Consider the following 27,945-nt stretch of genomic DNA (forward strand, 5'->3'; position numbering starts at 1 on the left):
TATGTTTTGTAGCTCAGGACAGCAACCCATATGGTAGTAGACAGTCTCATCGGTTTTGAAGAGTCGACAAGACTGCTGTGCCCAGCGCTGCATCAGAGGTCGCTTGCTGTTGTAGACAATAGTGTGACGTGAAGGTATGGATAGACGACCAAGTTGCCGCTTTGCAGATATCCAGTAATGGAACCTTGTTCAAGTGGGCAACTGATGCTGCAGTGGCGCGTATTTGGTAAGTCTGCGGCTCCTTGTGAAGTTTGATTGATCGTTTGTTGTAACAAAATAGAATGCACTGTTATAATCAACTGGCGATGGTTCTCTTACAGACGGGTTGACTAGGATCATTTGGATTAAAGGAAAGGAAGAGCTGAGAAGATCTCATAGGAGACTGAGTCCTTTGTTTATAGGAGCCCATTTACAGTCCAGCGAGTGCAGAAGTTTTTCACGATCATTGTTATGAGGCTTTGGCATGAAAATGGGCAGAGTGATGGTTTGATTAAGATGGAAAGCGGAGACCACCTTAGGAAGAAAGGTGGGGTGAGGACAAAGGGTAACTTTGTTGTGGTAGAATTCTAAATAAGGAGAGTAGTGAACTAAGGCTTGTAACTCACCAGTGGTTCTCAACCCTGTCCTGGGGACCCCCCAGCCAGTCGGGTTTTCATGATATCCACAATGAATATGCATGAGAGAAAATTTGCATGTTATGGAGGCAGTGCATGCAAATTTTCTCTCATGCATATTCATTGTGGATATCATGAAAACCCGACTGGCTGGGGGGTCCCCAGGACAGGGTTGAGAACCACTAGCTGATGTGATGGCCACCAGGAATACTGTTTTCCATGTTAGGTATTTTATGTGTCTGGTGTCTAATGGTTTAAAGGGGGGCAGCATTAGCTGCTCCAAGACAATGTTCAGGTCCCATGGTACAGGTGGCTTTGCCCCCGGTGGTCTGAGGCGAAGCATGCCCTTCATGAATCTGGAGATCAAAGGATGGTTAGAGATAGGCAGGCCATTATGAGAGTGATGAAAAGCTGCGATAGCGCTGATATGTACTCGAACTGACATAGTGGCCAAACCCGCTTGGTAAAGTGTATGAAGATACTCCAGTAGCTGTATGGCAGTGGAGGAGAACGGATCTAGGTTCCGTGGCTTACACCACGTCTGATAGCGATGCCATTTGCCAGCATAGTTACATCTGGTTGAAGGCTTCCTGGATGCAATAAGGATATCTTCTATTTGCAAAGATAGGCCTAGGTGGTTTAATATTTGCCTTTCAATCTCCACGCCGTGAGATGGAGGGATTGATTCATTGGATGGAGGAGGGAGCCTCCTTGTGTTAACAGTCTTGGATGGTTCTCCAGTGGTATTGGTGGGCGTATGGAAAGTCGCATGAGATACGCATACCATAGTTGTCTCGGCCATGCTGGAGCTACAAGGATCATGTCCGCTATGTCTTGAATGAATTTCTGAATTGTCCTTGATATCAGTGGAATGGGAGGGTAGGCATACAGTAAGCCTGTCGTCCATGGGATAAGGAAGGCATCCAGGGCGTAACAAAGTTTGCTTGGGTAGATTGAGCAAAAGATCCGCATCTGACAGTTGATTTCTGTGGCAAAGAGGTCGATTGTTGGGAAGCCCCTCTGTTGGAAGATGGTGAGGGCCACATCTTGATTTAAAGTCAATTCGAGTGGGTGAAAAACCCTGCTTAGGCGATCCACTGTTACGTTGTCCAGACCCGAAGGTAAGTGGCCTGGAAGGATACCTGGGCTGTATTTGCCCATTGGAGTATTCGAATCGCTTCTCGACACAGTGTCCATGAACCGGACCCTCCTTCTTTGTTTATGTAAAACATGTCGGTGTACACCATAAGACGTTTTCCATGGACTTGAGAAGAGAAGGTTTGAAGCACTCTCCAGATTGCGCGTAACTCTAGGAGATTTATTTGGTATGTGGATTCTTGGGGAGACCAAAGTCCCTGAGTTTTTAGGTCGTCGAGATGGGCTCCGCAACCTTTCCTGGAGGCATCCATTGTGGGCATTAGCTGATGAGGGGGCAACTTGAAGGGAGCTCCTGAGGATAGGTTGCTGGGAGAGATCCACCATTAAATGTCTGCTTTCATTGGTTTGGTGAGTTGAATTCTGGAGTTGAGGGGCTGTAGGAACTGTGACCATTGAGTTTTGAGGCCCCACTGAAAGCAGCGCATGTGCAGTCTCGTGTGGGGAACTACACGGATGGCTGCCGCCATGTAGCCTAGAAGTTGAAGAACCTGGCGTGCTGCTGCTTGATTTTGGCCGAATAAGTTCTGCACTATGCCGGAAAGCATTTGCATTCTGTCCTGGGGAAGGCAGGCTCTCTCCTCTACGGTATTGATGAGAGTTCCTATGAATTGCAGAGTTTGCATAGGTTGTAGGTGTGATTTCTTGCAATTGATGAAAAACCCCAGTGTCTGGAGACAGTTGATTGTGTGTACCATGTGTGCTTGTAGTGTATTTGGATCCAATACCACTAGCAACCAGTCGTCTAGATAAGGGAATATTTGGATTGATAGCTGTCTGAGATAAGCCACCACCACTGATAGGCATTTACTGAATACTCTTGGGGCTGAGGACAGGCCAAACGGCAGAACTTTGTATTGGTAGTGCATGTTCTGAACATGAAAGCAGAGGTAGCGCCACAAAAATGGGTGCATGGGTATATAAGAGTACACATCCTTCAGGTCAATAGAGCATAGCCAATCATTGGACTGTAACAGCTGTAATATGGTCTTGAGAGAGGTCATCTTGAACTTCTCTGTTGTGCCCGTTGGTCACAGGCAGCTGCGACCTTTGCTGCTCACCTCCTTTCTCTATGCAGCTCCGAGTCTGGGGAGAAGGGCGACCTCTGCTTCCACACTCCGACCCTCATGGCATGCCCGGGACGGTGTGGGCGCTCCCAGCAGCCATTTTACATCCGGGGTTACCTAGGCACGTGCACGTGCACCTGCCCCCTTCCTAAATGTGTCATGACGGAAACTTCGGGGGCCTCCCCACCACATGACGGAAACTTCGGGGGCGTCCCCACTGCATGACGTCATCCGACTACCATACTTAAACCCAGCTGACTTCTAGCACTTCGAGTTAGCAAGGATTCCTGTCCTGCTAGTTCCACCACACTGGGACTCTATCTCGTTCCTACTGGGTGACCTAGTTACCCGCTCCTCGGGGGCCTTGGCACACTCAGGGCTATCTGCTCCTCAGAGAGCCATTACTTGTCGCTTCTCTATTCCAATGAGTTCCTGCATTGTCCTCGGACGACCCTGGCTGTTCCTATCTGGACCTCCTTGGTGCCTGATCTTCATTCTACACCTACAGTACAGGTGTGAGTACAGAACCTGCTCTTCTACCTTTGTGGCACGGATCCTCGGGTTACCCCACTTGCGGGCCACTACCGGATACCGTCAGCCCTGTGTGACCTTTCATCGGCTTCCAGCCTACCCCGTGCTGTGGACCACTAACGGACTTGCCAGCACAAGCTACGCCTAGAGAAGGTATTCACCCGACTACTCCACACTAAGGATTACTACTCGGACCAGTTGCAGGTCTCTCTCTCTGGACTGATTCTATTGATCCGCTCCTCGGATCACCATTGGCTATATAATAAAGTTGTTTCCTCTGTTGTCCATCACTGCTAAGACCTTGCCTGTTGTGGAAAGGGCCCACAGAGCTCTTCCCTGTGGGCGGAGTCTTCACTCGCCACGACCCAAGGGCCCACTAGTAGTTCAAAGGCACTCAGAATATAACAGATTGCTAACTCCATGGACCCGGCTCAGCTCTCAGCCTTGCAGGCCTCCCTGGTCTGGCCCAACGGATTATAGAGCAACAAAGGTCTCTCGACAAATTGGCTACCGCCTTTAAACAGCTGAATTCCAGACTGAAGGATTCTTCTATCTCCAGCGAGAATGCATCACCTCCGGTGGTGACTGGGCGAACTACAGTTCCTCTAACAGCCCCCATACGTTTCACAGGAGACTCCCTGTTATGTAGTGGCTTCCTCAATCCATGCTGTATACATGTCACTCTACAACCAGCTTACTTTTCCTACAGCAACTGGCTTCACCCCTTTGGGAATGCAATGACCCAATCCTAAATTACTTGCCTGGGTTTCTGGTTCTCTTTAAGTCAGTTTTTGATGATCCTGCTCGCCAGTCCGTTACCAGTTCAGCACTCCTGGGTCTACAACAGGGAACCAAACCACTCCCGGACTACGTGATTGAATTCAAGATCCTGTCTTCCGAACTCCTATGGGATTCAGGTTGCCTAAGAGCTATATTTCTACGAGGACTCAATTCCCGCATCAAAGATGAACTTGCCGCTCGGGAATTACCTGACACTTTAAGCTCATTAATGGACCTTGCTGGGTGAATTGAGCACCGTATACGCGAACGCTCAACTGAGGTAAAACCTCTGAAGAAGCATGTATCCAGTGGTATCCATTCACAGAATCTGCCGCCCACTCCAGTCCAGGCTGCTCCTAGCCCAGAAGAAGAAGATGAACCTATGCAATTAGGCCGTAGTCACCTAAAAGCCAAGGAGAGGTATTTTTTCAAAAAGATGGGCCTGTGCATGTATTGCGGGAAGACCGGCCATGCAGTTCAAACTTGCTCTATCTGTCAGGGAAACACGCAGACCTAGGATCCGCTGGAGGACTCTTCCTAGGTCTAACTAGTCCTTCTCCTCCACTGACTCTTCCTGAACCATCATCTCTGGGCCTCTCGAATTCGCCACTCAAGCCCTGGTCGACTCGGGTGCAGGTGGGAACTTTATTCTCAAAAGGTTGTTAGCACACCTACGACTTCCTACTGAGCCAGTACCCACACTGCTGCTCCTCATCTATTCATGGCGAACCCTTGCCTGGAGAAGTTACAATCACTACACAGCCTGTTTGCCTCCGCATAGGATCTTTGCATACAGAGTCCATCACGTTCCTGGTTCTCGAAAAGGCCATCCACCCTATAGTGCTTGGCATACCCTGGCTACAAGAGCACTCTCCTCAATTTAATTGGTCATCTATGGAGCTGTCTCAATGGGGCCCTGACTGCCATAACAGATGTCTAAAAAAAAAATAACTCCACTGCCGTGTATGGCTACTACTTCCGCTCCTCCTGGTCTACCACCACAGTACGCTCCCTTTCAAGATGTATTCTCAAAGCAAGCTGCAGATGTGCTTCCACCGCACAGACCCTTTGACTGTGCAATCAACTTAAAGACCAACTCCGAGCCACCCAGAGGAAGAGTTTATCCATTCCCCTTGTCAGAAACTGAGGCCATGTCAGCTTATATCCAAGAAAATCTGCAGAAAGGGTTTATTAGACCCTCCAATTCTCCAGCAGGAGCTGGATTCTTTTTTGTCGGCAAGAAAGATGGATCCCTTCACCCTTGCATTGACTGGCCTGAACGAGATCACCATCAAAGACCGGTACCCCTTACCGTTAATTTCTGAATTATTTGATCGGCTCCAGGGGGCAACGATTTTCACAAAATTGGATATGAAAGAACCCTACAACCTCATTCGTATCCGACATGGTGAAGAGTGGAAAACGGCCTTTAATACTCGCGATGGCCACTTCGAATATTTGGTGATGCCTTTTGGCCTCTGTAATGCCCCGGCCATATTCCAAAATATGATGAACGACATTTTGTGTGACTTACTGTACAAATGTGTGGTCGTTTATCTAGATGACATCCTCATTTTTTTGCCGTGATGTGCAAACCCACTAAACTGATGTCATTACTGTCTTACAGCGGCTTCGGGATAACCGCCTGTACACTAAGCTCGAAAAGTGTGCCTTTCATCAAGAGTCTGTTCCATTCCTTGGGTACATCGTATCCAACAAGGGATTTCAGATGGACCCCCAGAAGACAAAAAGCATACAAGACTGGCCTCAACCAACCGGTATCAAGGCTCTACACCGCTTTCTTGGCTTTACAAATTATTATCACACCTTTATCAAGGACTACTCTACCTCGACTGCTCCTCTCACCGCTATGATGAAAAAAGGGGCTAACCCCTCAAACTGGTCTCCAGAGGCCAACTCTGCATTTCAACTGCTCAAAAAGGCCTTCCTTCAGAAACCCTGCTTACGACATCCTGATCCTCACAAACCGTTCATTGTCGAAGTGGACGCCTCAGACATCGGCGTTGGGGCCATACTTAGCCAGCACAGTGATACACTTGTTCTACATCCCTGCTCGTTCTTCTCAAGATGCTTCACACCAGCAGAGAGGAATTACGGCATTGGCGATAAGGAACTGCTTGCCATCAAGCTAGCTTTTGAAGAATGGCGCCCTTGGCTAGAAGGTGCCCAGCATCAGATAACCGTGTTCATTGACCACAAGAACCTGGAATATCTTAGCCATGCTCAAAAGCTCAATCATTGCCAAGCTAGATGGTCACTGTTTTTCAACAGATTCAACTTCCTCCTCAAATATCGTCCTGCTGAAAAGAATGTTCGGGCAGACGCTCTTCCCCGGTCCTTCACTCCTCATGATGTCCCAGACAAACCACGTCACATCACTGACCCTGAGAAGTTAATGCTAGCCGCGACCCATTCAGTTCCCGCCAGTAAAACGGTGGTTCCATTGTCTCTAAGGAAGAAACTGTTGAATTGGGCTCATGACTCTAAGTTAGCAGATCACCCTGGGCAAGCCCATACCCTTGCTACTCTACAGCGATATTATTGGTGGCTGTCTATGAGAAAAGACATGCAAGTGTACGTGGAATCCTGCACCTCCGGTGCCAGGCAAAAGCCTCCTACCGGTCACCCATGGGGCCTGCTCCAACCTTTGCCAATTGCTGATGAACCCTGGACATATATTGCAACCGACTTTGTGGTCGATCTACCTCCTTCTAGCGGGAACAATACAATATGGGTTACCGTGGACCGGTTCTCGAAAATGGCACATTTTGTTGCTCTACCGGGACTGCCATCTGCCTCAGAGTTAGCCAAGCTATTTGTGCAGCATATCTTTCGCTTACATGCCGAAACACACTGTATCGGACAGAGGAGTCCAGTTCACCACCAAGTTTTGAAGTGCACTGTGTCGAAAGTTCGATATTTCTTTGGATTTGACTTCTGTCTATCACCCCCAATCTAACTGACAAACAGAAAGGATGAACAGAACTCTTAAACAGTTCATCCGTGCCTATGTCAATTCTAGGCAAAATGATTGGGCAGAGTTACAAGCCTGGGCTGAGTTCGCCTTGAATTCACATCCGGCATCCGCCACAGGATCCACGCCGTTTCAGATTGTGTATGGCCGTCAGCCACTTCCACCACTTCCTATACCATTGACTGGTACGTCTCCGGCTGCCCAAGCCACTGCGGACGAGATTCATCCTCTGGATTCAGACCAAGGAGCTTCTCCTTAAGGCTGGACAGCTCGCCAAAAGATTCTATGATGTTCATCATCAAGCAGCTCCCCAGTTTAAGCCCAGAGATAAAGTATGGCTCAGTACCAAATATATCAGGCTCAAGCTACCTTCGGTTCAATTCGCTCCGTGGTACATTGGACCCTTCACCGTCCTCCAACATTTGGGACCTTTGACTTACAGCTTGAAGTTGCCCCTCAATGAAAATAAACAACCCTTTAAAAGTTTCACTCCTGAAACCACTCATCCTCTCGGAGCTTTCTCAGAAGACCCCTGATCCACAACCCCTCGATGCTGAAGATGACATCGCGTACAAGGTGGATGACATTTTGGATGTCCGCAAGAGAGGAAAGCACTGGGAGTACCTCATTTCCTGGGAAGGGTATGGAACAGAAGAAAATAGCTGGGAACCGGCTGCCAACATACTGGACAAAGAGATGCTACATCGCTTCCACCTTGCTCATCCTAGGAAGCCGAAACCCCCGAGGAGGGGCCCTAAGAAGGGGGGTACTGTTGTGCCCGTCGGTCGCAGGTGGCTGTGACCTTTACTGCTCACCTCCTTTCTCTATGCAGCTCCGAGACTGGGGAGAAGGGCGGCCTCCGCTTCCACACGCCGACCCTCATGGTGTGCCCAGAACGGCGTGGGTGATCCCGGCAGCCATCTTACATCCGGGGTTACCTAGGCACGCGCATGCACGCCTGCCCCCTTCTTAAACGCGTCATGGCGGAAACCTCGGGGGCATCCCCACCGCATGACGTCATCCGCCTACCATACTTAAACCCAGCTGACTTCTAGCACTTCGAGTTAGCAAGGATTCCTGTCCTGCCAGATCCTCCACACTGGGACTCCATCGCGTTCCTACTGGGTGAACTAGGTTCCTGCTCCTCGGGGGCCTTGCCGCACTCAGGGCTATCTGCTCCTGAGAGAGCCATTGCTTGTCGCTTCTCTATTCCAGTGAGATCCTGCATCGTCCTCGGATGACCCTGGCTATTTCTAGCCGGACCTCCTCGGTGCCTGATCTTCAATCTACACCTACAGTACCGGTGTGAGTACAAAACCTGCTCTTCTACCTTTGTGGCACGGTTCCTCGGGTTACCCCGCTTGCGGGCCACTACCAGATCCCATCAGCCTTGTGCGACCTTCCATCAGCTTCCAGCCTACCCTGCGCTGCGGACCACTACCGGACTTGCCAGCACAAGCTACGCCTAGAAAAGGTATTCACCGGACTACTCCACACTGAGGATTACTACTCGGACCAACTGCAGGTCTCTCTCTCTGGACTGATTCTATTGATCTGCTCTTCGGATCACCATTGGCTGTATAATAAAGTTGTTTCCTCTGTTGTCCATCACTGCTGAGACTTTGGCTGTTGTGGTAGGGGCCCACAGGCCTCCTCCCTGTGGGCGGAGTCTTCACTCACCACGACCCAAGGGCCCACTAATAGTTCAAAGACACTCAAAACATAATATTCTCTTTCTGGATATGTTTGTTGAGTTTTCGTAAATCCAGAATGGGGCGAAGACCCCCCAACTTCTTTGGGATGAGGAAGTATTGGGATTAGAAACCCTGATTTTGAAGAGGGATTGATTGAATAGATTTCTGAATATGCAGATTCGTAACCTCTGCGTTGAGGGATGATAAGTGGGAAGTTGTACTCCGTAGAGGAGGTATGTGGAGAAGAAATGGGAGGGTCAAGAAGTTCAAGCGATAACCTTCCTTGATTATGTTGAGCACCCATTGATCTGTTGTGATGGACTCCCAGTTGCTGAAAAAGAAGCGCAGACGTCCTCCTATAAATGCTGGTGGGGGTAGCTCTCTGGCACTCAAAAAACAGACGGTTGCTTTTGCGGAGGTGCAGCTGTCTGTTTCGGTTGTCGCTGTTGACGAGACCTGCCCCTTGATTGAGTGGGTTGCGACTAAGGTCTTGGTTGACCATATTGCTGAGACCGTAAGGTATGAACAGTCTGGAGGGTGGTCTTTGGTAGGACCTCCTGTGTTGGGGAAGGATAGAATCTTTGATGGGCCTTGTGCATGTCAGAGGGGGTGGTGAGAAAGAGTACCGCTGTGCTCTGCTCTTTTAGATGGGGCATTGTTTCCCTGAACTTATCACCAAATAAGTTATCACCCACGCATGGGATATCTGCCAATTTTTCATGAATGTCGTCACGAATCGCACTTGCTTTTAGCCAAGCAAGTCACCTGGCTGCTATGGCCATTGAGGAAGCTCTTGCAGAAGATTCAAAAGCATCATAGACTGATCTAAGTAAGTGTCGGAGACCTTCTCTGATGTCTAGGAAGGCCTGTGGGAGGGTGTTATACTTAGCTAAGCAAATGGGGCGCAGTTTTTGAAGACACTCATATAGATATTGTGTCATGTAAAACTGATGTAGTATTTTTGTAGACAATATTGTGGAATGGTACATTCTTCAGCCAAAATTGTCCAAGCATTTGTTATCCCGTCCCGGGGGTGCATTTGCATGTATCTTGGAACACTTTGCCTTTGCTAATGCCGACTCAACAACGATGGAGTTATGTGGAAGTTTAGTGGATTCATAGATGGCAGAATTTCTCATTCTGTATTTTAAATCTGTTTTACAAGATGCGGCGGTGGTGGAAAAAGGGTTTCCCACATCTTGTGCAGGACCCCATCAAGGACTGAATGAGGGGTAAGGCCGTCTGTTCTGGTGGCATCTCGAATATTTTAAGAATTCCCAGCATCTCAGCTTTGGGATCAGGAATTTCATCTGTCTCCACTTGAAGAAGATTCCCCACTTTCTCAATGAATTTAGCGTATGAGAGGTCCTCCGGCGGTGAATACGGTTCTGGTAAACCTTCCGGCGGGTCAGAGGGCATTCCCGTGGAGGAATTTGGGGAGGATGAAGTTATTTGTGAATCCGGACTGCATGAGAGAGCTGGTGATGGAAAGTCAGCTGGATCAGGAGGTCTAGCAGCAGGCGATGAAGGTGGAGAATGGTGAGGAGACTCTACCGGTGGATCCGATTTCGCATGTTCAAGATCCTCAAAAAATGAACTTAAAGCCTGCAAACTTTTTATGATGGCCGAGGATACCAGGGTTTCTGGTTGTGGTGGAAAGTGCCCTGGCGTTGGGGATGGTCTTGTAGGTAATGCAGCCAACAAGATATCTTGTGGAGTCATTCTTCTGACTGAGGCGTAGGTGGAATGACCGGTGATGGTCTGTGCCTTTTTACAAGGGGTATTTGCAGTTGAGGAGATAACCTTTTGCTGCGATACCGAAGACAAATCTGAAAAGAATCTCCACTGATTGATGCCTCCTTCGAGGACTGGGAATCCAGGTCAGAAAGGAGCTCAATATCTATACCTGGACTGTCACATGGACATTTAGGTGTTGTAGAGCATCCAGATTGAGTGGATGAGACTCTATAGGTGTGTTTGTCTTTATGAGACATTTTGTGGAGCAGTAGTTATTGTTCCTGACCTGGTTGCATCAGTGACCTCGAAGCGTGCGTCATAGTTTGCATCGGACGCTTGGGGTGCGTCGTAGGCGTCGAATGTTTCTTATGCATTGTATGCTCAGGTCGCTCCGTGTATTTCGAGTGAGTCGATGGAGTCGAGTGAGAAGGTGCGCCGTGCTTTGGTTTTTTTCTTATGCTTCAAATGCGTCGAGTCCTTCGGCGCCGGGGAGCAGGACAGAGCCCTGTGGCCCGATCGACGCACCCGCGACTCTTTTTCACTGAGGTACCTCTGCCGGCACCCCAGTTTTTTTGGGGGGCTCTAAGGTCTGTCGAACCCGGGCCCGGTACCTGGATCGGCGCGGCACATCTAAATCGGTCCAAGGCAGGAGGCCCTCTTCACGGACGCTTTACCCTTCTTCGCCAGTCCCGGCAAAGAATGAGTGGAGGCTGATGGGGCATAAGAGCCCGTTCAGAGCTGCTCCATCTTTTCAGCATGCTGGCGCTGGGTCCTCGGAGTCATCCAACCACAGTCTCTACATGAAGTTTGGTCGTGGTCCAGGCCTAAACAAATGTAACAATAGTTATGTCCATCGGTGATGGACATAACTTTGCCACACTGGCAGTATTTAAATCCAGATGGCTTTGGAGCCATCTCGGATCGAAAAAGTTTGAAAAAAAATCGCCAAAAAGATTTCCTGACAGGAAAAAAGGGCTGAGAGGAAAAGCCCCGTATACGACTGGCTCACGGAAAAAAGAAACTGAGGAGAAGAGGGGAAATGAGCGGAAAGATCACCGCTCAGCCGCACAGAGTCAAAGCTCTGTGACTCACTGAGGAAACTCTGCCTACTTCGGGTCGTGAGCGCTCCCCGACAGTATGGCTAATTCAGCCCTGCTAGCGACGGGAAAAACAGTGTACTACTTTCGCATCTTTCAGTCCTACTTGTCACTAGTAAAATGTGAAACACTGAGTAGATTCAAATACAAATATTGAGGGACATTCAACCAAACTGGCTGATAAGCTGACAAGCCCCATTTCAAATGGTCATTTGCCATCATCCCCTATTATCAATCAACAGGACCTTTTCGCTACTGCCTTTTCTTTATTTTACTTTCACTGTTGCCAGAGAATGTGGTTCGTGCAGGTAGTATAGCTGTGTTTAAAAAAGGATGGATAAGTTCTTGGAGGAGAAGTCCATTACCTGCTATTAGGTTCACTTAGAGAATAGCCACTGCCATTAGCAATGGTTACATGGAATAGACTTAGTTTTTGGGTACTTGCCAGGTTCTTATGGCCTGGATTGGCCACTGTTGGAAACAGGATGCTGGGCTTGATGGACCCTTGGTCTGACCCAGTATGGCATTTTCTTATGTTCTTATGTTCTAAGAGACATTGTGGAAAATACTATCAGGGCGATACAGTACAGTACACGCATTTGGACGTGCGTTTTCAACACGCTGGCTTTACCCCTTATTCAGTAAGGGGTAATAGCGCGTCGAAAACGCATGGCCAAACCCCCCCCCCCCAAAACTAATAGCGCCCGCAACATGCAAATGCATGTTGATGGCCCTATTAGCTATTCTCATGCGATTCAGTAAGTAAAATGTGCAGCCAAACCGCACATTTTACTTTCAGAAATTAGCACCTACCCAAAGGTAGGCATTAATTTCTGCTGGCACCGGGAAAATATACGACTTAATATAATGGCGATATTAAGTCAGGGGTCCCAAAAGTAAAAAATAATTAAAAATAAAAAAATTTAAAAACAGCCTGCGGCTCACGGGTTGAAAACCGGACGCTCAATTTTGCCGGTGTCCGGTTTCCGAACCCGTGGCTGTCAGCGGGCTCGAGAACTGACGCCAGAAAAATTGAGCGTCGGCTGTCAAACCCACTGACAGCCCCCGCTCCTGTCAAAAAGGAGGCGCTAGGGACGCGCTAGTGTCCCTAGCATCTCCTTTTACAGCGGGCCCTAATTAGCATATTTTTCTTTACTGGATCGCGCGCCCAGGACACTGGCCTGTGCGCTCGCCCGCTCTCCCGCGTTTCTTTCTGTATCGGCCTGTATGTGCCTACAGGCCATTTTACAATGCAAATTACCCCATAATGTACCAGGGGGTCATAGTGCTAGCAGCCCGATGTAATGAAATGATTTGCGTGAAGGCAAGGTACTGGAAAACCTTTATTATTAAAAAAATATATTTTTTTAAAATACAGGCTGGTTTGAGGTATTCCCAAGCTCATCTTTCCCCTATCTTTTAAGGAAGAAGGGTGAAAGAGCCAAGTATTAAAACCAGGAACCCAGTTTTCCCTTACTCATAAGCAATGAAAATAAAGGATTTCCCTAACTCACAAAAGGGAAAGCCACAAAGTCCAAAAAAAAAAAAAGTTATTCAGGCCAATGCAATAACGTGCGCTCAGGCTAGCACACAAGTTAACCCGCGGTTGGACTTGCGTCCATAACCCGTGATGCAATAAGGGGATGAGTGCATCCAAACCAGCGCATAGCTTATAGCGCTCATCATGTGTAAATGCCATATTGATAAGGCTATTACCTAATATTTATTTATTTATTTATTTTATTATTTTCTATACCGGCTTTCACGACCAGAGGTTGCATCAAGTCGGTTTACATTTAACAAGTTGTGCATTGAACATAGAACTAGAGGTATTGAACTGGTGCGGAAAATAATAGTTACAATGAACGGGGAAGTTAACAACTGGGATAGGAGGAAAAGAGAGAGGGACAGGAATATTTACATAGTAAAAATGCATTTACAGTTAATATTTACATAGTATGCTATAATGGTATATAATGGTATATAATGGTTGAGGGTATATAATACCCTCAACATGCACATGTAAACCCTCAAAAATTAATACCAGCCCCAGAGCTGGCGTTAAGTCTTGAGGCACCCCAAAACCTGAACAGAAAAGCAGAAAACACTGCTTTTCTGTAGCTCCTCTGACTTAATATCATTGCAATTCTAAGTAGGAGGAACCAAAGAAAGCAGCAACATGAAAGAATAAAATAAAGTCTTGACAGTGGTCAGATTAGGAAAACTGACGCTCAGTTTACAAGCATCCATTTTCCTAAACCATGGCTGTGCACAGGTTAGGAAAACAGATGTTCGTAAAATTGAACGTCCATTTTCCTAACCCACACACAGCCATGTCTCCTGGGCACCTGATGCCATGGACATGCTAGGGATGCAAAATGTATCCCTAGCACGGCAGCTCATTTACCTATTGCACTGAACACCCAAGAGAAGTGAATGTGTGCAGGCCAGTTTAGACACACGTTTTTTACACTCACTTTATTGCATCTGCCTGTATGTAAGGCTTCCAAAGCAGTTTCAGGTTCAATGAAAGTGGGTTTTGTTTTGATGGGTGCAGTTTATGCAGGGAACTATCTTCAATGAGGTACATGGTTTCTATGTTCTCAACCAGTTAGGGACCCTCATTTTCTGTTTTTAATTTTCCCTGGGACTATATCAGTGTTTATTAAAACAAACAAACAGAAGAAAAATCAGTGGGAAAAAATTGCATCTTTCCTCACTGTTTTTTCTTCTATTTTTGTGTTTTATAATAAAATTTAATAAAAATCAGATAAAATCACCACAAAAAAAAATAAAACAAACTGAAAACGAAGGTCCCCTATCAATAGTGCATCAATATTTCAAATGTGAGAAATACATTTGCAAACCTTCTCAAAAGTGATATATTTTTTATTTTACTTAACTGCAATATGCAATAGATAAATAATGTACATATTTTCCCTATAACATGGGGAAATACATGCACACTTTTCATATTGGTACAGCATGCATTAAAAAATACTTTACTGTAATGGTGTATCTACATATGAAATATTTTACATTTTTGTACTAAATAATGAATATTAATTAAACTGTTAGTCATGAACTAGACTCCTCTCTTTCACGGATTCTGTGTGATCTTGGGCAAATCACTGTTTTAATCTGACTTTCTGAAATCAAGGATCAGAAAGGGTTTTGTTTTGGTTTTTTTTTTTAAACCCATTCTGCATCTGTAGGGCGCATTCACAGCATCTTTGGGCCTGAAACGCATCAAGGGGCCTCATTTGGTAAGCATTTTCTCCAAAGACACAGAATGGGCCGAAAAGTCTTAGTAAATGAGGCCCTAAGAAAAGGGATCGTGCCCCCCCCCGAGCTAAGCGCCCCCTCTGGCGGCCGGGCGTGACAGTGCGGGAGAGGAGATGTCAGCCGGGAGTAAACAAATAAAGGAAGGATCGCCTGGCAGGCAGCCTGTAATGGTGAGAGTAAGTGCATGCATCTCCCTGCCGACGTGCAATACTGCGAGACCTCCAGCCCCCCCCCCCTCCCGCAGAGGCGGCGAGAGGCGCGGGCACCCACCCCACTCCCCCGGCCTGCGTTTTGGCCAGAACATTTCCTCTCCGACGGCACCCCCCCCACCCCAGAAGAGAAAGCTAAATATGAGGGGGAAGGGAGACTGAAATGAGCTCTCACGCCGATTCCCCTTTAGCCAAAACCAAGTCACGGAGACGGACAAAGACAGGGGGAATGGGTGGCCGCGGCGTTAGCTTTATTCGTCATTAGTTATTTATTTGCCTTGACCCTCTCCCGAGGCCGGAGGGGGTGTCCCTGGCCTAGCCCTCCCCGTAGGCCCCGGACCCCGCCGCAGCCCCCAGTCGCCGCCACCGCCGCCTCCTCCCTTGCGACAGCCAGCGAGAAGCTGCCGAGAAACCGCTGCCCCCCGCCGCAGCCGCGAGTAGGGCACGGCAGAGCGGAGCCGAGACGGGGAAGGAGGGGGACAGACGGCACTAGCATGGCGGCAGGCACCGGCCACAGCTTTGAATTACCGTGTTGGGGCGAATTCTCGTGTTGTTTGTGGCGGAGCTGCGATAATGGCGTCCTTCCTCGCGAGACAAGGCCGGCTTCCCCCTCAGCCGCTGCCTCGGCCGGGCCTGGCGCATGGCGCTGCTGGGCTGGGCAGGGAGGAGACGCCTAGAGACGAGGGCCCCCTGCCGGATCAGCGCCGCCACTGCACAAAATGGCGGCCGCGAGAGGGAGACGGAAAGAGGGAAGTGGCGGCGGCGGTGGCGGCGGAATGAAGCCCCTAGGGAAGGAGAGGAACAGAGACTACGTGAAAACGGCGGTGGGAGGCCTGGCAGGGAGAGAGGGAAGGCCGGGGATGGAAAGCCGGAGACAGCCGACTGTACAGTGGCGGCGGGAGAGAGCGACTCGGGGAAGGGGTAATGGAGGAGAAGACGAAGGCGCCAGCTCGCTGAATGTTTTGGGAACCCCTAATATTAAGCAAACTCCTCTGTCCACAGGATAGTAATTTATTTTGAGTTTAACATTCTCATTCGTTTCTAAAAGTTGTCTCCAATGGCAGGAGGTGCCCCCATGGGGTAATGGAGGCAGGCGTTGCCCCGGGTGAGGGCAACTCGGAGGTAGGAAATACCCGGAGGCGGGCGACTCAGAGACTGCTCGGAGGTAGGAGGTGCCCTGGGGGATGTGAGGGTATCTTGGCATCAGGAAGTGCCCTGGTGCTGATGGGAGCTCAGTAATGGGATAATGGAGGCAAGAAGTGTTGAGGGCAGCTCGGCAGCAGGAGGTGCCCAGGAACTGTGAGGGCAACTCAGCGATGGGGTAATGGAAACAGGGGGGGAGATGAAGGCAGCTCAGTGATGCGGTAATGGAGGAACAAGGTTCCCTGAGGGAGGAGGGTATGTGAGTAGCTCAGTGATAGGGAAGTGGAGGCCAGAGGTGATTTGGTGAGTGACCATAGTGCAGTGACAGGGGCAATGGAGGTAGGAGGTGCCCCAGAGAGTGTGAGGGCAGCTTTGAGGCAGGAGGTGCTCAATAATAGCAAATGATGTCAGAAAACAACCAAAAATTGCCCCTTTCAGTCTGCCTAGCACACAGATAATGACATCTGATCCCCCTTCCCCATTATCCTTCAACCAACCTCTCAAACTGTACTGCTGCCTTTTTTGAGCTGTAACTGCAGCTTACTTTATTGCCATCCTCTTAGGATCCTTTGTGTTTATCCCATGCCTTTATTTGTATTCCTTTACCAATTTTATTGACCCTACCTCCACTGGGAGGATTTTCCAGGTATCCACTATCCTTTCCAAGAAAAAAATATTTTCTGAAGTTTGTCCTGAGTCTACTCCTTGGAGTTGTAGAACCTTTTGTCCATAGAGAAAGGTTTACATATTATATCTGTACCCCCCCCCATCCTCTCTAGAGGATGCACATTTAGATCGTCAAGTCTCATATGGCTTCTGATGCTGATCCCAAATCACTTTGGTTGCCCTTTTCTGGACAGTTTCTAATCCCTATCCTTTTTGAGATGTGGCCTGGAGAACTGAACACAGCATTCTAGGTGAGGCCTCATCAATGACCTATAAAGGGGCATGATCACTCCTTTTTTTTCTCCCTACGCATTTCAGCATTCTTATGACTGTAACCACTGCCTTGTTACACTGTTTCAGCCTTGTGGGCTATGGGCCTTTCCCCTTGCTTGCCTTGTGGTTTATGGGTCTTTTTGCTCCTAGTACCTTGCTCTGTGGCCTATTCTGGCCTTTCTCTGCTCTTGCTCTATGGCCTATCCTAGGCCTACCCTTGCCTTGTGGTCTTCAGGCCTGCTCTTTCCTTTCAGCTTGCCTTGTGGCCTATCCAGGCCTCTCTCTGAACATAGTGGTCTATGGGTCTTTAGCCTTGCTGCCTTCAGACATCTTTGTTCCTTGTTCTGTGTTGTCTTGTTTTGTCCTTGACTGGTCCTGTCCTACCCTGTCATGTCCAGTTCTGTTTCTATGTGGTCTTGTCCCAGCCTTTATATAACATCTTACATGCACTCAGATCCTGTTCCTGTTCCATTTCTAGTCTGTACCTGCACCCAGACTGCCCAGCCTATAGAGACCCACCATGATGTACTGCCACCGCAGCCAAGCCCTGACCTCTAGAACCCAAGGGCCCAACCTGTGGGGAAGGGGGCTAGCTAGTCGAAAGACCAGTCCAAGCCTTTTCCTACAGTCCTCTGCCACTCTTAGGGTGGTGTTCCCTGCACCCAGCCAGGACCTGGGTCATGACTTCCTCTTTCTGGACATAATTAAGGTTTGCATTTTTTATTTTCCCATGGCAGGGCCATTTTCACATTCTGATTGGTTGGATGAAATTGTAAACCTTGATAGGTAGAGGATAATCATGTGAACCACATTTATACCAGATTAGCTCTTTGACTGATTGGCTCTTTTTTGGTTGACTATGGTTTTGGCACGTTTATTTCTAGCAGTACCTTTGCAGAAGCCATTCCTTTGTCGATAACCTACCACATGAAGTAATGCCTTACAAATCTACTTTTTTTGAAGGGGTTAATAAACATGTGGACAAAGGTGAATCGGTAGATGGGGTGTATTTGGATTTTCAGAAGGCGTTCAACAAAGTCCCTCATCGGAGGCTCCTAAGAAAACTAAAAAGTCATAGGATAGGAGGTGATGTCCTTGTGTGGATTGCAAGCTGGTAAAAAGACAGGAAACAGTAGGATTAAATGGTCAGTTTTCAGAGGGAAAAAGGTAAACAGTGGAGTGCCTCAGGGATCTTTATTTTGACCAGTGCTTTTTAATCTACTAGATAAGGGAGCCCTGACCGACGTGCCGCAAATGCGCAGTAGAGAGCAGCTCTACCGCGCATGCGCGGGCGAGCACGTCGGCCAGGTTTGCCTATTTACAAAAATGGCACTGGGAGGACTCGTAGCGGCAGCGAGGACCCGTAGCGGCAGCGAGGACCTGTAGCGGCGGCGGCGGCGCACGCGCGCCATCCGAAGGGGTTGTGAATGAGGAGGGGAGTGACTGAGGGAGGGAGGTGGGAGGGAGAATAGGGGAGGGGAGGGAGAGGTGGAAGGGAGAATGAGGGGAAGGTGGAGAGGAGGGGGAGGGAGAATGAGGGGGGAGGTGGAAGGGAGAATGAGAGGGAGGGGAAGGTCGAAGGGAGAATGAGGGGAAGGGAGAATGAGAGGGAGGGGAAGGTCGAAGGGAGAATGAGGGGGAGGTGGAAGGGAGAATGAGGGGGAAGGAAATGGACTGAAAAAAATTTTTAAATGTAGCCCGTTGTTACGGGCTTAACAGCTAGTATATCTATAAATGATCTGGAAAGGAGTACGACGAGTGAGGTGATCAAATTTGTGGATGAGAACATTTATGCAGAGTAGTTAAATCTCAAGTGGATTGTGATAAATTGCAGGAGGTCCTTGCGAGACTGAAAGATTGGGCTTCCAAATGGCAGATGAAATTTAACATGGACAAGTGCAAAGTGATGCATATAGGGAAAAATAACCCTTGCCGTAGTTACACAATGTTAGGTTCTATCTTAGGAATTACCACCCAGGACAGAGATCTATTCATCATAGTGGATAATCCATTGAAATTGTTGGCTAAGTGTGCTGTGGCGATCAAAAAAGCAAACAATGTTAGGAATTATTAAAGAGGGAATGGCAAATAAAATAATAATGTCATAATGCCTCTATCGCTCCATAGAGAGACCACATCTTGACTACTGTGTGCAGTTTTGGTCGCCGCATCTCAAAAAAGATATAGTTGCACTTGAGAAAGTGCAGAAGTAAGGTGACCAAAATAAGTGGCATGGAATGGCTGCCCTATGAGGTAAGCCTAAGGAATTTAGGGCTGTTCAGTTTGGAGAAGAGACGACTGAGGAGGATTTGATAGAGATCTACAAAATCATGAAAGGACTAACAAGTTAATGTGAATCGGTTATTTTCTCAGATAATAGAACGACTAGGGGGCACTCTATGAAGTTAGCAAGTAGCTCATTTAAAACAAATCGAAGAAAATTCTTTTTCAATTAGTGCATAGTTAAGCTCTGGAATTCATTGCCAGAGAATGTGGTTACAGCAGTTAGTGTAGCTGGGTTTAAAAAAGGTTTGGATAGGTTCCTAGAGGAAAAATCCATAAACTGCAATTAATTATGAAGCAATAGTAACTTGAGATTTATTTAATGTTTGGGTACTTGCCAGGTACTTATGACTTGGATTGGCCACAGGATACTGGGCTTGATGGACCCTTGGTCTGACCCAGTATGGCAATTCTTATGTTCCCTTTTTTGATTTTGTATCTTGAATGTCTTCGTGGATCAGTAAGACTGTTGAATCCAACTCTTTATTATTGACTGAATTTTTTAAATGCCCTTACTGACCTCCACCTTTTCTCTGGGCCTTATGTACCAAAATGTGATAAAGCTGGAGAAGCATGAGGTGAAAGCATACCCCAATGAGCTTACAGAACAATAGTCAGTTGCACATACAATAATGCTGCATCTGTGAATCAGGAATCTGGGAGCTGAATCCCTCTGGCTCAGGATCTTGGGATGGTGAGTATTTAGCTTGGGTACCCCAGTCTGTTATTTTTAGGCTTGGTAATTTAAATCTTGGCTCAGATATGAAATAAAAGTCAGCCCACGTAGTTCTGGACCTAGGGTTCCTAGCTGCAGTGGTCCACCCTGGAACTGGCAGACCTGAATCGAGGATCCCCACACCTGGAATGCCAGGTTCATGATCATACTGGGACACAGCACTATAGGCTTAGAGCAGCCCAGAAATGCGAATTAACTTTGCTTCTTCTCTGACTAGGAGTTACATTTCAAGCATTAAAAAATATCGCATTAAGCCTTCAGGCCTTTTACACACTTCTGTGCATTGGGAAGTAATAGGTAATGCCTTTATTATGAAGGTGTCTTACAGTGCTTATCCCCATGTGTACAGATAAACAGACTCAGTACTCAGTCAGGTTAGAAGCATTTATTGGTATGCAAAATAAGACAGAGTATCGGGAGAGAGAGACAAATGACCTGACAGTCACTGTCGGAGCTCCTTCAGTTTTCTGCTTGCACATCAGCTACTTATATAGAAAATTTCTTTCTCCTGGGAATTTCCTCGTAGTACAATTAAAAGGTACTTTACTGAAATACTGGAATTTCCTTTACAAGAAACCCCACCCCTGGATAAGGTATACATTTTGCTAAATAAGAACAGACAGAATGTACAAGAAACCCCAAGAGACTTTGCCAACCTGACAGAGTTCTTAGAATCTTCGGGATTTGAAATAATTGAAAGAAGCACTTTATTGATTACATTTTACAATGAGAAAGACCTTACAGATATAATGAGAGCATATTTCAAAAAGTTGGAGACATTGTTATGGGTGCAAAATTGAGAATATATCCGGATTTGACGAAGACCACACAGATAAAAAGAAAAAGCTTCCTGGCATTGAAGCAAGAAACACTGGCGTTAGGAGCCTCATTTTTCCTGAGATTCCCCTGCAAGTGTGCAGTGAAATACAATCAAGACAGTTACATCTTCTTTCAGCCAGAACAGTTGAAGGATTTTATACAATCGAAAAGAGCCCAGTTGATACTTGAGAACTAATAGGCTCATCATTTTGCTAATTAGGGTATTATAGGGCAGCCTATTCTTTGTTTTAGAAAATTACCTGTATTTTTCTTCTGTTCTATGCATCCCCCACCGTGATAGTGGTCTAAAGGGTAACAATAAGTGATTATTTCTGAAATATATATTTCTGATTCTGTATAATTATTGCGAGTATGATGCCATGTTTCTGTACAAAGTGAAATACTTTGATGTTTATTTTTGAAAAGTTAATAAATAAATAAATAAAAAAAGAACATTTCTTTCTCCTAGGACAAGCAGGATGGTAGTCCACACAGATGGGTGACATCATCAGATGGAGCCCGGCACAGAAAACCTTTTTCAGAGTTTTTAGAACTTTGACTGGCACACTGAGCATGCCCAGCATGCCACTATCCGTGTGTCCACACTGGGGTCCCCCTTCAGTCTCTTTTTTTTTCCGCGGTGTTAGTTGCCTTGTGGTGGTGGAGCTCTGCTCTTATAGTATTTTTTTCTTCAACTTTCTTACTCCGTTTTCTGGTGTTTTCAGCATCTGTTCCCTCTTCTCCAGTCTGTGTCCCTCCGGTGGCATGGTAGATTTGCTTTTGCTTTTCGTTGCAGTCGATTCCCGGCATGTTGCTTCTCAGCCGCCGGCCATCGACCACTTGCTGGCTGTTTTTCATGGTGTCGTCTGGTTTTCGACTGTGCCTGCGGACTATGTCTATCACCAATCCGCATGAGGTGTGCACCCTCTGCCTGGGGGCATCACTCGACATCCGTGATTTCAACTGTGCTACACATGACCCACAAGGGCCGTTGTACCTGGCTAGATAAAATGGAGAAACTCTTTGTCCCCAAAAAGTCTGCTCCATCCACTCCGGCATCGGAGGTGTCAATACCTAGGGGCTGGAGGGAACCGCTGGACATGCTGTCCCTATCCACAGCCCCTGCAGGTTCGTCCAGGGAGAGAGGGAGCCGGTGATAGGACATCTCTGGTGTCTACATTCTTGAAGAAATTGGGCTCTTCAGCTTCCTCTGTGCCAGGGAAAGACCGGGCCGAGCATTGCGAAAAGTCCTGCAAGCACAGTCGCCATCAGCACATGGCTCCGGAACCGGTGCAACACCAGCAACCGCTGTGCCGCCACCGAAGCGACCCCCGTGGAGAAGAGGCGTCATCCTCTGGCAAACCCGGGAGTCCCAGGCATTCCCCACCGATATCCGTGCCAGGCACCGAGCCTCCTTGGGGCTCTGAGGAGGCTCCGGTGATGCTTCTTCCTCCTCCTCCTCCATCAGGCCTAGCTTCACCAGACTTCCAGGAGGAGTTGGACCACAGGGTCCAGATGGTGGTGTTCCGAGCCCTGCGGGGTATCGAGCTGCCCCTGACACCAACCTACATACCAGTACCAGAGCCTGTGCCATCTCTTTTCGCGCCCCTGCTAGAGCATCTGGACGTCCTATTCGGTGATTTTTCGGTGCCCGGGGGACCCTCTGTTCCCCAGTGGCCACTGATGCCCCTCTCCGGAGCAATTCCCATTATTGGGTCCTCCAAGGAAGAAGATTTGCTGCAGCCACTAGCACCGTCGGGCCTGCTAGTCCTGTGACCGGAGTTCCCTGATCCTGTTCTTGGGCCATCGGGAGCCTCAGTGCCTTTGCCGCCCTTGAGACCATCTATGCCCAGACAGAGGAGCTTAGACAGGTCTATCCAAGCAGGCCCCCAAGGGACCTTTGCAAGGAAGAAGGCCCGTATGACCCCAGGGGAGATGATACCTTGGAGTCTTCTTCTGAGGACTCCAGTGATTTCCTGTCAGAACGTTTGCCACCAGATGAGAGGCATAGGACTCCCCCAGAAGATCTTTCTTTTGCAGGTTTTATCCAGGCTATAGCTGAAGCCATCCTAGTTCAGCTCCTCACAGAGGAGGACGCTCGACATAAGATGCTGGAAGTCCTCCAGTTCGTCAATGCCCCAAAGGAGATAGTGGCTATCCCAGTTCATGATATCTTTAAGAAACTTCTCTTTAGGATTTGAGAACATCTGGTGTCAGTTTCTCTGGTTAACAGGAAGGCAGATGCCATCTATCTGGTCCAACAGGCTTTGGGATTTGAGAGGTGCAGTCCGCTCTCAAAAAAGCCAAGCGCTCCCGCAACCATACTTCGGGCTCGGGATCACAGGGCGCTGGATGTCCTAGGTAGAAAGGTATATCAGGGTGCTATGCTTATCGCCCCCTACCAATTCTTTATGACTCGATACAACTGGAATCTGCGGAAACAGGTCCAGGAGCTATTGGAACGCCTGCCTCAACAGCAACAAGATTTATTTATTTATTTAAAATTTTTATATACCGGCATTCATGATACAATCCCATCATGCCGGTTTACATAGAACAGGGGTGTACAAAGAACAAATGAGTAACCTATTAGTGAGGAGGAAGCAGTTACAAATAACAAGGTACTAGAACTGGGAGTAGAGAAGAAAGGGAGAGGATAACATTAGATAAAGATATTTACATTAAATTAACATTTTTACAATGGGAGGTAGTTCAACAGGCTGCAAGGGTTAATCAGTGTCCGGGAATGCTTTTTTGAACAGCCAGGTCTTAAGTCTTTTCCTGAAGATTGGGAGGCTGGGTTCTTGTCTGAGGTCAGGTGGGATGGAGTTCCATAAAAGGGGGCCGGCTGTTGAGAAGGCCCGATCTGTTAGAGTGATGTGTTTAGTAGTTTTGGCTGGGGGTACATGGAGGGATCCTCTGAGTGCGTCTCTGGTTGGTCTGGAGGAGTTATAATTTTGGAAAGGGACTTGTAAGTCGAGTGGGGAGTGTTGATGAATGGTTTTATGTATTATGGAAAGAGATTTGTAGAGGATTCTAAAATGAATCGGCAACCAATGGAGATCTTTTAGGATTGGAGTAATATGGTCCTTCCTCCTGGAATTTGTCAGTAATCTTGCCGTAGCGTTTTGTAACATCTGTAGGGGTTTAGTGTAGGAGGAGGGAAGGCCCAGAAGGATAGAGTTACAGTAATCAATCTTAGAGAAAATGACAGCTTGAAGAATGGTTCTGAAATCTTGAGTGTGGAAGAGTGGTCTAATTCTTTTCAGAACTTGAAGTTTATAGAAACAATCTTTGGTGGTTCTGTTGATGGAAGCTTTAAGGTTCATCCGGTTGTCTGTTAACACTTCTAGATCTTTCACATGTGTAGTAGTGGGGGTGGTTGGAAGATTAGGGATGGAGTTGTTGTTATCTGAGGAGATGAATAGTAGTTCTGTTTTAGAGGAGTTTAGAACTAGGTTTAGGTTAGATAGGAGGCGTTTAATTTCGAAGAGACAGTTTTCCCAGTGATTCAGTGTTTTTGTGTAAGACTCTTTAATGGGTATCACGATCTGGATGTCATCGGCGTAAAGGAAATGTTTGAGGTTGAGGTTGGAGAGGAGTTGGCAGATTGGTAAGAGATAGATGTTAAAGAGGGTAGGTGACAGGGAGGAGCCCTGAGGGACTCCTATGGGAGCGTCCATTCTTGAAGATTCTTTGTCCTGTATCTTAACCTTGAAACCTCTGTTGGAAAGAAAAGATTTAAACCACGAGAGTGCGGTGCTTGAGATGCCTATAGAAGCCAGAATGGAAATGAGAGTGTAATGGTTGACCGTATCAAAGGCAGCTGATAGGTCCAGTAGAATCAGGAGGAAGGATTGGCCTTTGTCAAGGCCCATTAATATGAAGTCAGACATAGAGATGAGGAGGGACTCTGTGCTCAATGATTTGCGAAATCCGTATTGTGATGGGAATAGGATTTTATTTTCTTCAATGTAGTCTGAGAGTTGAGTGTTGACAACTTTTTCTAGAATCTTGGCTATAAATGGTAGATTGGCGATGGGTCGGAAAATTGTTAGGGTCTTTGGGGTCCAAGTTGGGTTTTTTAAGTAGAGGTTTGATGGAGGCCAATTTGAGGTTGTCAGGATATAGACCTTGGGAGAGTGAGCAATTTATGATGTCCGTTAAAGATTTTGCAATGGAGTCAGGGATAGCCAGGAGCAGTTTGGTGGGGATGGTATCCAAAGGATGGGAGGAAGGTTTCATTCTTCTTAAAAGAGTTTGTAACTCTAAGATAGAGATGGGTTCAAGTGTTTCCAGACCATTGTTATTGATGGATGACTGTTGAAGAGACTGGTACAAAGTGGGGTTGGTGGGGATTGTGGGCAGTTGTGTTAAAAGGCTGTTGACTTTATTGTGAAAGTGAAGAGCCAGTTCTTCAGCTTTGGGTTGTGCTAGGTCAGGGGTCGGGAACCTTTTTGGCTGAGAGAGCCATGAACGCCACATATTTTAAAATGTAATTCCGTGAGAGCCATACTACATACAACCCCCCACCTCCTGACTCCCCCAAGACCTACCAAATTAATTTACTACAACCCCCCATCCTCCTAAACCTCCCTCCCCCCTCCCAAGACCTGCCAAAAGTCCCTGGTGATCCAGTGGGGGTCCAGGGCTCGCAGACAAATCTTTAATAAAAAAGTAAAAATCTAACAAAACCGCCCACCCTCCTGACGCCCCCCAAGACCTCCAAAATTAATTTACTACAACCCCCACCCTCCTGACCCCCCCCCCCCCCCAAGACCTGCCAAAAGTCCCTGGTGGTCCAGCGGGGGTCCGGGAGCGATCTCCTGGACTTGGGCTGTCAGCTGCCAGCAGTCAAAATGGCACCGACGGCCCTTTGCCCTCACTATGTCACTGGGGTCGACCAATGGCGGCGGTAGCCCCTGTGACATAGTAAGGGCAAAGGGCCGTCGGCTGCCAGTAATCAAAATGGCGTCGACGGCCCTTTGCCCTTACTATGTCACAGGGGCTACCGCCGCCATTGGTCGACCCCAGTGACATAGTGAGGGCAAAGGGCCGTCGGCGCCATTTTGACTACTGGCAGCCAACACCCCAAGTCCAGGAGATCGCTCCCGGACCCCCGCTGGACCACCAGGGACTTTTGGCAGGTCTTGGGGGGGGGGGGGTCAGGAGGGTAGGAGTTGTAGTAAATACATTTTGGAGGTCTTGAGGGGCGTCAGGAGGGTGGGGGATTTTATTAGATTTTTACTTTTTTATTAAAGATTTGTCTGCGAGCCAGATGCAGCCATCAAAAGAGCCATATCTGGCTCCCGAGCCATAGGTTCCTGACCCCTGTGCTAGGTTGTTTGGAATCTCCTGTGGGTTGATTTTGGTGAGATTGGAGACATAGGCGAAGAGGGCTTTTGCGTCGAAGATTAAGTGATGTATCTTGGATGCATTTAGAGGTAGTAGACTTGTACTGGTGGAGTGAGGCTTTGTAGATGGATCGTGAATGGGTGCTAGGGGATTTGCGCCAGTCGCTCTCTTTCTGTCTTAGACTTTGCTTTAGTTTTCTTAGTTCTTCTGTAAACCATGGTTGCCTATTGGATGCGTTTGGCAATGGTTTTTTGGTTGCTAGTGGACATACCTTGTTAGCTATGGAATCAGTGATGGTGTTCCAAGAGCGGAGAGCTGTGTTCGGATTTGAAAGATCGATGGATGGTAGTTGAGAGGCTAGGTGTGAGCTAAGGTCCTCTGTAGAACAGGATCTTCTGTATGGGAAGGATGGTAAGGGCCCCTTGGGGGTGGAGGATTTTTTCAATGAGAATGAAGTTGAGATAAGTGAGTGATCAGACCAGGGGACCTTCTTGCTCTTGAGGTGTGAAGAGTTTGATGCTTGAATTAATGAAGATAAGATCCAGCGTGTGTCCCGCTTTGTGTGTGGGTTTGTTAACTATCTGTTTAAAACCCAGGGCTGAGAGGGCTGTGAGAAAGGATTCGCAACTGGGTGAGAGGATGGGATTGTCCACATGCAGATTAAAATCTCCTAGGATGATTGCTGGAGCGTCCAGTTTGATTAGGGTTGTGATAATTTCTACTAGGGGGGAGGGGTCTGTCTCAAGGAAGCCTGGAGGTGCGTAGACAAGTAGTATTTGTAATTGTTCCGAGGTGAAGAAACCAATTTCTAGTTTAGACTTTGAAGTGAATGGGTGTAGGGTGAGTCTGAGGTCTTTTTTAGATGCAAGTAGGAGTCGTCCTACTTGCATCTTGTAGGGTCTGGAGGTAGGAAAACATGAGATGAGGTCCACCTATGATGTTTTTGAGACAGCAGCGAGAGTAGCTGCAGTGGGCATTGGCACCTGCAGGATGGCCTGGCTCCGCGCCTCGGACCTCCGGCCGGATGTCCAGGAGAAGCTGGTTGATATGCCTTGCACGGGAGAGAATCACTTCGGGGACAAGATCAGGGATGCGGTAGCCCAATTGAAGGACCACCATGAGACCCTTCTGCAGCTATTAGCTAGTTCTTCCGATCTACCATCCTCAGTCAGGAAGTCATCGGGACAAGGCTCGAGGAAATCCTTCTATCGTCAAAGAAGTATTCCCTCCGGCCTCGCGGGCTCACATATCCCGCACTGGTTCCAGGGATCATTTCTGCCAGCAACTGCCCCCCAGTCCTCAGCTAGCCCCCCCAGCAGATCCCTACCACAGGGTTTTGACTGGGAGCGAGGGCACGTGAGTCAGCTCGCCATACCCCTGGCATCCTGCCCTTCAGTTGGGGGCAGGCTGCTTAGCTTTGCCCACCACTGGCCCCTAATTATGTTGGACCGGTGGGTTCTCACAATCATCCGCCAGGGGTATCAATTGAATTTCAGGGACGTCCCT

The 27,945-nt window shown here is 47.8% G+C and overlaps 1 protein-coding gene across 4 annotated transcripts in view; it reads right to left on the reverse strand.

The window, feature by feature from the left end:
- The window catches only part of BANP (BTG3 associated nuclear protein), a 755,155-nt gene extending 739,320 nt beyond the window's left edge, over positions 1-15,835 (reverse strand). For all 4 annotated transcript variants that reach the window (XR_003857728.1, XM_029608652.1, XM_029608651.1 and 1 more), the window contains exon 1: positions 15,693-15,835. The gene's annotated coding sequence lies outside the window, so the exon portion shown is untranslated. The remainder of the gene's footprint in view (positions 1-15,692) is intronic.
- Between the last annotated feature and the right edge of the window lie 12,110 nt (positions 15,836-27,945).

This window comes from Rhinatrema bivittatum, chromosome 7, assembly GCF_901001135.1.
Source record: "Rhinatrema bivittatum chromosome 7, aRhiBiv1.1, whole genome shotgun sequence".
In the NCBI taxonomy this organism is placed as follows: Eukaryota; Metazoa; Chordata; class Amphibia; order Gymnophiona; family Rhinatrematidae; genus Rhinatrema; species Rhinatrema bivittatum.